Raw genomic sequence first — 10145 nt, 5'->3', positions numbered from 1 at the left:
GAGCGATCAAAGGAACCATAACTGATTTAATGAGCCATTCGCAGTTTCACTGTACCGTCCGTGTGTACTTACACGTGCATGGCTTAATCTTTGAGACAAGCATATGCTACTGGCAGGATCAACCAGGTAGCCCCCCAACACGACTGGACCGCGTCGAGGTTCGGGAGAGGAGAGGCCTGCGGGAAGAGAGGGGGGGCGGCGGAAGAGCCCCGCGGCGGCAGGGCGCCCGGACGGAACGGGTATAGGCAGGGCGTGCGGCGTCCGGAGAGGATGCGGGATGGCATGGGGCTTCCCTGGGGGGGGCGGGGAACGGAGCCCTCGCAGCACCGGGGACATGTGCGGGAGGAGCGGCTCGCTGTGCGGTGCGTGGTCCCGAAGCGGCAGGCGTCTGGAAAACACCCCTTGCACGGGGAGGGCGAGGTGACTGGCCTCCGGAGGACGCCACGGCCGCCCCCGTCTCACCAACCGCACCCAAGGCAACACACAGGGTCGCTCGGGGAGATGGCGTGCGGGGGTGGGCCTATGTGGCGCCACCGTCTGGCTTAGACCTGCCTCCGCCGCGGGGGGTCCTCGACCCACCGGCGGACAGGCACGAGGATTGGGAGAGGGGGGCTGGCCGTCAGGGTCCGCCGCGGCTCCGGCACTAACCCGACGACGCGGAGGTCGCGTGGGTGGTCGTCGGCCAGGCCGTGTCGGCGTCGCCTTCCAGAGTAGTCCCTCTTCCCGCTCGCGCCCGTAACCTCAAAGGGATGCCCGAGCGGCTTTTCCTCCCAGGGCTGCTCCCCGCCCGGGGGCGGGAGCGCATGGGGAACCCCAGGTCGGCCTTTCACCGTACTCCCTACCTCTTGGCCCTCGTTCCTTCTCCCGTTCTCCATCTAACCCCTTGGCTCTGGGGTTTCCGCGCTCACTCTCTCTCTCCTTCTCCCTGCCGAGCCGCCAGGGAGGATGAGGGTCGAAGGGGAAAGGTGACGGTCGGGCTGGGGCACACCACACGGTGAGAACCCCCTTCGCCTGCCTCCACACATCTGTCGTCCTCCCCACTGACGTAGGGGCCCGGGAAAAGACTGGAAATCGCGAAGCTCGGCAGTGGCGCGGAGACGCCACCCACCGCCGCCGCTGTCGCCACCGCCGCGGAGGCCGCCCTGTCGGACGCGAGGGGCGGCGCGGGCCTCCGCTGGCCGGTTACGCATCTGGAAGAAAAGGGCCGCCCTCGGAGAAGATCGGTGTGCTTCCCCGCACAGGAAGCGATTCGGACGACGGCCCCCACGCCTGGGTGGGTGGGCGCCACGCCGTTCGCCCGTGCGGGTCGTCGGACCGCTGCCTTCGCTCGGGTCGGGCCAATCTCCCCACGGCTCGGCCACCTCCGCGGACGGGAGGCGAGGCCGGCGTGCGCGCCCAAAGATAGGTGTCGAAAGCCCGGGGGTAGAGGAGGAAGGGGACCGCTCACCTTAAGCCAGCGCGAGCTCCAAAGCCCGGGCCGAGCGAGCGGCGCCACCTCCCCACCCGGGAGCGCTGCGCCAGATCGATCGGAGGAAGAGCAGGGGTGCGTGGAGGGACTTGCCCAAGTACGGAGGCTGCTAACCCCTGTCGTCTGGAAATACGTGCCCAAGAGTCCTGGAAGCGAGACTCGGGTACAGGCGCCCTTGCAGAGGGGGTACTGGATGTGGAACTGGGGTCAAAGCCACAAAAGCATCCGCCCTCATGGAGCCTCTCCCGGGCCTAAAAATCCAGATTTTAGCCTTGACGGCGCCCCCATGTGGAGAACCAGGGCCCGTGGGGGGGGTCTGGCCAGGCTCACTTCAACCCAGGAACACCTCTCTGACTTGGGATAGGCGACCGGCAAAAGTCCCCCCACGCAGCTGCGGAAGCCTGGGTTCAGCCAAGGTGCAGACCTCCAGCCGAACAGGGACTCATAGCCAAAACGCGTACCCGGGCCTACGGAGGTGAAAACCTGCTTAAATGAGTCAAAATGTGTCGGGGCTGAGAGGTACCTCTCTCTCATATATTCTGCCGGTGGTGTGCAAAACTGGGTCTTTGTATGGAGTGTCACCCTATACCCACTTTAGGGACGCATTCCAAAAAGTACCCGATCGCCTGGAACTGTCAGGCGGATTCGGCTCCCTGGAATTTCCTCATTCTGGTTCTTTTTCACTTTTTGTCTCTTTTGCGACATCTAGTGGGCAGGCTGCATTACTGCAACCAGGGACACCTCAAAACGCTTGGAACTGGGGAGCGGGCTCAATTTACTAACGTTTTGCGGGTCCTGGAAGTCAAAATTGTGACTTCTGAAAACGACTAAGTATGAAGGACTCATCGGGCGAATCGCTCTGGAACTGAAATCGGATGCGCTCACTCACATTTTCCCCTCTCTGGAAGTCTGACACAAGTTGAAAAATTTTCTAAGTCCACAAAAAAATTTTTTTCAACTTTTTTTCAATTTTCCCCCTGTGGGATATATATTTTACCCACACATTTGGAGCTCTCCTGGGATGCCCTCTAACATATTATAACCTCATTTTGTGGAAGTTTTCACAAAATTGTGAAATTTTCAAAAAGTCAGAAATTTTGACAAAAACGACTAAGTATGAAGGACTCATCGGATGAATCGCTCTGCAACTGAAATCGGATGCGCGCACTGACATGCTCCCCTCTCTGGAAGTCTGACAAATGTGTGAAAATTTTCTAAGTCCACAAAAAATTTTTTTTACAACTTTTTTTCAATTTTCCCCCTGTGGGATATATATTTTACCCACACATTTGGAGCTCTCCTGGGATGCCCTCTAACATAGTATAACCTCATTTTGTGGAAGTTTTCACAAAAAAGAGAAATTTTCAAAAAAGTCCAAAATTTTGCAAAAACTACTAAGTATGAAGGACTCATCGGATGAATCGCTCTGGAACTGAAATCGGATGCGCTTACTTACATGCTCGCCTCTCTGGAAGTCTGACACATGTGTGAAAATTTTCTAAGTCAACAAAAAAAAATTTTTTCAACTTTTTTTCAATTTTCCCCACGTGGGATATATATTTTACCCACACATTTGGAGCCCTCCTGGGATGCCCTCTAACATAGTATAACCTCATTTTGTGGAAGTTTTCACAAAAAAGTGAAATTTGCAAAAAGTCAGAAATTTTGCCAAAAACGACTAAGTATGAAGGACTCATTGCGCGAATCGCTCTGGAACTGAAATCGGATGCGCTTACTCACATGCTCCCCTCTCTGGAAGTCTGACACATGTGTGAAAATTTTCTAAGTCCACAAAAAAAATTTTTTTCAACTTTTTTTCAATTTTCCCCCTGTGGGATATATATTTTACCCACACATTTGGAGCTCTCCTGGGATGCCTTCTAACATAGTATAACCTCATTTTGTGGAAGTTTTCACAAAAAAGTGAAATTTTCAAAAAGTCAAAAATTTTGACAAAAACGACTAAGTATGAAGGACTCATCAGATGAATCGCTCTGGAACTGAAATCGGATGCGCGCACTGACATGCTCCCCTCTCTGGAAGTCTGACACATGTGTGAAAATTTTCTAAGTCCACAAAAAAAATTTTTTACAACTTTTTTTTCAATTTTCCCCCTGTGGGATACATATTTTACCCACACATTTGGAGCTCTCCTGGGATGCCTTCTAACATAGTATAACCTCATTTTGTGGAAGTTTTCACAAAAAGGTGAAATTTTCAAAAAGTCAGAAATTTTGCCAAAAACGACTAAGTATGAAGGACTCATCGGATGAATCGCTCTGGAACTGAAATCAGATGCGCGCACTGACATGCTCCCCTCTCTGGAAATCTGACACGTGTGCAAATTTTCTAAGTCCTCAAAAAAAAATTTTTTTTCGACTTTTTTTCAATTTTCCCCCTGTGGGATATATATTTTACCCACACATTTGGAGCCCTCCTGGGATGGCCTCTAACATAGTATAACCTCATTTAGCGGAGATTTTCACAGAAAAGTGAAATTTTCAAAAAAGTCAAAAATTTTGCAAAAACGACTAAGTATGAAGGACTCATCGGATGAATCGCTCTGGAACTGAAATCGGATGCGCGCACTGACATGCTCCCCTCTCTGGAAGTCTGACACATGTGTGAAAATTTTCTAAGTCCACAAAAAAAATTTTTTTAAACTTTTTTTCAATTTCCCCCCCCGAGGGATATATATTTTACCCACACATTTGGAGCCCTCCTGGGGTACCTTCACACATATTTCCCCTCTCTATAGAGGAAGACTGGAGGGCCTCAGCCCAAAATTCTGGAACTGTTTCTGTACACCGCAGCACTATTAACCACTTCGCACCAGAGCCTGTTTTTGCCTTCGTGACCAGGCCAATTTTTTCAATTCTGACCACTGCCAGTTTATGAAGTAATTACTCTGGAACGCTTCAATGTATTCCCCTGACTCTGAGATTGTTTTTTTCATGACATATTGTACTTCATGATAGTGGTAAAATTTCTTCGATATAACTTGTGTTTATTTGTGAAAAAATCGGAAATTTGGCGAAAATTTTGAAATTTTCAAACTTTGAATTTTCATGCCCTTAAATCAGAGAGATATGTCACACAAAATAGTTAATAAATAACATTTCCCACATGTCTACTTTACATCAGCACAATTTTGGAACCAAAATTTTTTTTTGTTAGGGAGCTATAAGGGTTAAAAGTTGACCAGCGATTTCTCATTTTTCCAACAAAATTTACAAAAACATTATTTTAGGGACCACATCATATTTGAAGTCACTTTGAGGGGTCTTTATGACAGAAAATACCCAAAAGTAACAACATTCTAAAAACTGCACCCCTCAAGGTGCTCAAAACCACATTCAAGAACTTTATTAACCCTTCAGATGCTTCACAGGAATTTTTGGAATGTGGAAGAAAAAAATTAACATTTAACTTTTTTCACAAAAATGTTACTTTAGACCCAATTTTTTTTATATTCACAGGGGTAACAGGAAAAAAATGGACCCCAAATTTTTTTGTGCAATTTCTCTTGAGCGTGCTGATACCCCATATGTGAGGGAAAATCACTGTTTGGGCGCACTGCAGGGTTCGGAAGGGAAGGAGCGCCATTAGACTTTTTGAATGTAAAATTTGTCTGAATAATTAGCAGACGCCATGTTGCGTTTGGAGAGCTCCTGATGTACCTAAACCCCCACAAGTGACACCATTTTGGAAACTAGACCCCTTAGGGAACTTATCTAGATGTGTGGTGAGCACCTTGAACCCCAAGGTGCTTCACAGAAGTTTATAATATTGAGCTGTAAAAATAAAATTTTCACATTTTTCCCACAAAACTGTTTTTCATCCCTTAATTTTGCATTATCATAAGGGTAATAGGATAAATTGCACCATGAAATTTGTTGTGCAATTTCTCCTGAACACGCTGATACCCCATATGTGGAGGCAAATTACTGTTTGGGCGCATGGTAGGGTTTGAAAGGGAAGGAGCGCCATTTGACTTTTTGAATGTAAAATTTGTTTGAATAATTAGCAGACGCCATGTCGCATTTGGGGAACCCCTAATGTGCCTAAACAGTGGAAACCCCCCACAAGTGCCACCATTTTGGAAACTAGACCCCTTAGGGAACTTATCTAGATGTGAGGTGAGCACCTTGCACCCCCAGCTGCTTCACAGAAGTTTATAATATTGAGCCGTAAAAATAAAATTTTCACATTTTTCCCTCAAAAAATGTTTTTCATTCCCTAATTTTGTATTATCATAAGGGTAACAGGATAAGTTGCACCATGAAATTTGTTGTGCAATTTCTCCTGAACACGCCGATACCCCATATGTGGAGGCAAATTACTGTTTGGGCACATGGCAGGGTTTGAAAGGGAAGGAGCGCCATTTGACTTTTTGAATGTAAAATTTGTTTGAATAATTAGCGGACGCCATGTCACATTTGGGGAGCCCCTAATGTGCCTAAACAGTGGAAACCCCCCACAAGTGCCACCATTTTGGAAACTAGACCCCTTAGGGAACTTATCTAGATGTGTGGTGAGCACCTTGCACCCCCAGCTGCTTCACAGAAGTTTATAATATTGAGCCGTAAAAATAAAATTTTCACATTTTTCCCATAAAAAATGTTTTTCATTCCCTAATTTTGCATTATCATAAGGGTAACAGGATAAATTGCACCATGAAATTTGTTGTACAATTTCTCCTGAGTACGCCGATACCCCATATGTGGGGGAAAACCACTGCTTTGGTGTACTGCAGGGTTCGGAAGAGAAAGGAGCGCTATGTTGGCTGGGATAGGCAGCAGACACCATGTCACATTTGAAGAGTCGCTGACATGTCAAAACAGCAGAAACCCCCACAAGTGACCCCATTTTGTAAACTACACCTCTCAAGGAATTCATCTAGGGAAGTAGTGAGTATTTTTTAATTTTTAAATTTATACCATTGGGCAGTGAAAAAAGCATAATTATATTTTTACCACAAAAAAATGTTTTACCCTCAGATTTTACATTTTCACACAGGGCAATGGGTAAAAATGGTGCCGAAATGTGTCACACAATTTCTTCTAAAAGTGGCAATACCCCATATGTGGCTGTATCGTACCACTTAGCCATACGGTGAGATCTGGGGGGTACGGAGTGCTATTTGACAATTGGAGAACAAATTATTGTAGAATAGGCATTTGGATTTGGGAGCACAAAATTTTCTGAATTTCTTTTGGGGGGCAAGGGTCATTTTGCTTTTCCAGAGCCTTTCTGCTACCAGTAACTTGGAAGTCCCTTATATTTTTAACAGATGACGGACCTGAGTGGGGACTAGCTTTTTTTGAGGACTGAGTTGAAGCTTTTATTGGGAACATTTTACGTAACATTTATCCGGCGCTCTAGGCTGAGCACTTACATCGGGGTTTCCATCTAAATTTCCAAGTGATGTAATTCAGATGAAACCCCTGCAGGATCCATTCACTATAATGAGGCAGCAGAGTTACTCTCTACTCCGTCTGGCCTCTGTTTAGCGGTGTCCTTTTTTTCAGAAGTGCACAAAACTGTGGCCAACCGCACTTTTATGCATGCCTAAAACAAATGACACCGTGGGATCCCAGGCTAGACGGCGTCCACAGTGCCTATATCTGCCTCATTACAGGGAATCTTCCATCATGGGTTCCGGCTGAATCACGTATTTCAGAGATTTACACGGAAACTCTGGTGTAAGTGCTCAGCGCAGAGCACAGGATAAATATGAGCAGAGCCTTACTGGGATCTTTGGGAGACATAATAAACAAATCAGTAGCAGGTGAAGAATTGGTTTAATTTATTTTTTACGCCGTTCCTAGTGTGATATAACTGATTAGATTACTTTATTCTTCGGGTCGGTGCGATTACAGAGATACCAGATTTATATCGGGTTTTTATGACTGACAGCTGTCACACACTAAAATACGCTTTTTTTGCAAAATCTAGTTTTTGCATCACCATATTTTGAGAGCTATAATTTTTCCAGATTTCGGCCGACAGAGTCATGTGACGGCTTGTTTTTTGCGGGACGAGTTGACATTTTTATTGGTACCATTTTTGGGTACGTGACATTTTTTGATCGCTTTCTATTCTGTTTTTTGGGAGGTAAAATTAACAAAAACAAACACTTCAGGAATTGTTTTTTGAGTTTTTTTCTATGCCGTTCTGCGTGTGGTAAAAGTGATCAGGCAGCGTTATTCTTCGGGTCAGTACGTTTACAGCGATACTACACTTACTGTATTTTTTTTAATGTTTTGGCACTTTTACACAATAAAACAATTTTATAGAAAAAAAAAAATTTTTTTGCATTGCTTTATTCTGAGCGCTATAACTTTTTTATTTTTCGTCTGATGGAGCTGTATGGCGGCTTTTTTTTATGACGTTTTCAGTGGTACCATTTTTATTTCTATTCTGCTTTTTGATCGCATTTTTTTCCACTTTTTGTTTGGCGATATGATGAAAAAGCATATTTTTTTGCTCCGTTTTTTTATTTATTTTTATTACGGTATGCACAGAAGGAGTTAATTAGTGTGACAGTTTTATAGCTCGGGTTGTTTCGGACGCGGCGATACCAAATATGTGTACTTTTTTTGGTTTTGTAAAAATATATGGATTTATTGGTTTAATATTTTATTTATTTATTTTTATTTATTTTGTGATTTTTTTTTAATAGTTTTAAAACTTTTTTTTTACTTTTTTTTTACATTTTTACTTAGTCCCTGTATGGGACATTAATTTTTATTTTTCTGATCACTGATCTCATGTAATGTAATAGACATGTATTACATTACATGAGATCTTCACTGACTGTTTCAGTCAGTCTCCTCTCTGGCTCAGCTTGCAGGCTGAGCCAGACAGGACACCATATATGGCAGAGCTGGAGGCGGTCATGTGACCTCCAGCTGCCATAGCAACCCCAGGCCCTGAAAGGAAACGGAGGTCTTCGGAGGTAAGACGACCCCCTCTCCTCCTGCTGTCTCCTATTTGCCGCGATCACTATAGATCGCAGCATATAGAAGACAGCAAAGGGTTAACATCACCGGGACCTGATCTAATCAGGGCCTGATGATGTTCCCTGTCAGAGCTAACGCTCTGCACCGGAATCGCAGTGCTTGCAGGACCCTGGGGGTCCTGAGCGCTGCGCGACCACCCACCGTTTTTAAACGTCGGCGCTGCACAGAGTCCAGGCAGCGCGGACGTTTATCTACAGTGGGCGGTCGGGAACCGGTTAAGTTTTACTTTGGCTGTGTTCACACATGTTGTGTTTTTCAGCTTCAGAAAACTGCATCAAAACACAATCTCTGGCAGGAAATCAGCTGCGTCAAAAACGTTTTGCTGCGTTTTTTGATGCATTTTTTGTGAGTTTTTTCAGCGATTTTTTTCACTGTCCTGTCTCTATTTATGCATGTACATAAAGTTCTGTTAAAAAAGAACCCCATTCTATTTCACCATCAAAAACGCTGCTGCAAATTTTGGTGCATTTTTTTAGCGTTTTATTCATCACTGTATAATGACGTGATTTTCCTCCAAAATATCAGTAATTAATGGGGGCACTCTCCTACACCTCTACTGAGGTCCGATATTAAGGCTATGTGCACACTATGCAGAAATGCTCAGGATTTTTTCCTGAGCGTTTCTGCATCTTTCTGGCAGGAAAAAAAGCATGCGGATTGTACATGTGGTTTCCTGCCAGGGACATGCGGAAATGAAGCGGTCTTCACTTTCATTTCCGCATGCGGGTTGACAAGTGCTTCCCAAGCGATTTTAGCATCACTTGGAAAGTGCTTGTCAACTTCACACTATATAAATCCATGCAACCGGCATGGATTTATATAGTGTGTGAATGTCAAAAAATAAAAAACAAATATATACTTTACACTCTGATGGCCCCCGGTGTCCTGCTTCATCGGTTCCGGATGCCGGCAGTGAAGACTTTAGGACCTTCCGACGTCAGCGTCACGTGACCCGTCACATGACTCTGACGTCAGCGAAGGTCCTTCATTCAACCGCGAAGTGCGCGGGAAGCCGGCAGGACGCAGCGCGGGCCGTCAGAAGGTGAGAATATATATATTTTTTATTTTATTCTTTTTTTTTTTAATGGTACCTGGGTCTGGATGAGAGTCCTCTCCTCCACACCCGGATACCATCCGCACATTAGACCGCATGAAAAGCGCATCAACATATACAGTGATGCGGATTCCATGCGGTCTAATGCAAGTCAATGGCGGCAAAAGAGCAGCGTTTCCGCAAAATTAATTGACATGCTGCGGATTTTTGACCGCAGCATTTACGCTGCGGAAAAATCCGCATCATGGGCACAGCACATGCGTATTTCAATTGGGGAACATTGCTGCCCTTCTACCATGCGTTTTTCATGCGTTTCCGCGGTGTTTACGCAACTGCAAAAACGCCGCGGAAACGCATGAAAAACGCATCGTGTGAACTCAGCCTCACTATTAACATCAAACTTGACTATTAATAATTAATTTCCACTAATGTTATCTGGGCCTTATACTATATACCAACTGAGACAAAATCGTGTGCTAATAAAAGGTATTTATTACACAAAAGTCTACAGTTAATATACTACTATGTATCACACTAACACAGTACACAAAACGGATTCACAATTCCCAATTACCTAATATATTTTCCACCCACGTTT

The 10145-nt window shown here is 45.3% G+C and overlaps 1 pseudogene; it reads right to left on the bottom strand.

The window, feature by feature from the left end:
* LOC141224285 (18S ribosomal RNA) overlaps window positions 1–129 on the bottom strand; it is a 1868-nt pseudogene extending 1739 nt beyond the window's left edge.
* Window positions 130–10145: the final 10016 nt, after the last annotated feature.

The sequence above is a fragment of the Phyllobates terribilis genome, unplaced genomic scaffold, assembly GCF_046119375.1.
Source record: "Phyllobates terribilis strain yellow unplaced genomic scaffold, ASM4611937v1 Scaffold_382__1_contigs__length_1840546, whole genome shotgun sequence".
NCBI lineage: Eukaryota > Metazoa > Chordata > Amphibia > Anura > Dendrobatidae > Phyllobates > Phyllobates terribilis.
Note: the sequence above shows the minus strand (reverse complement) of the source record. Positions and strands in the feature narration are given on the sequence as shown.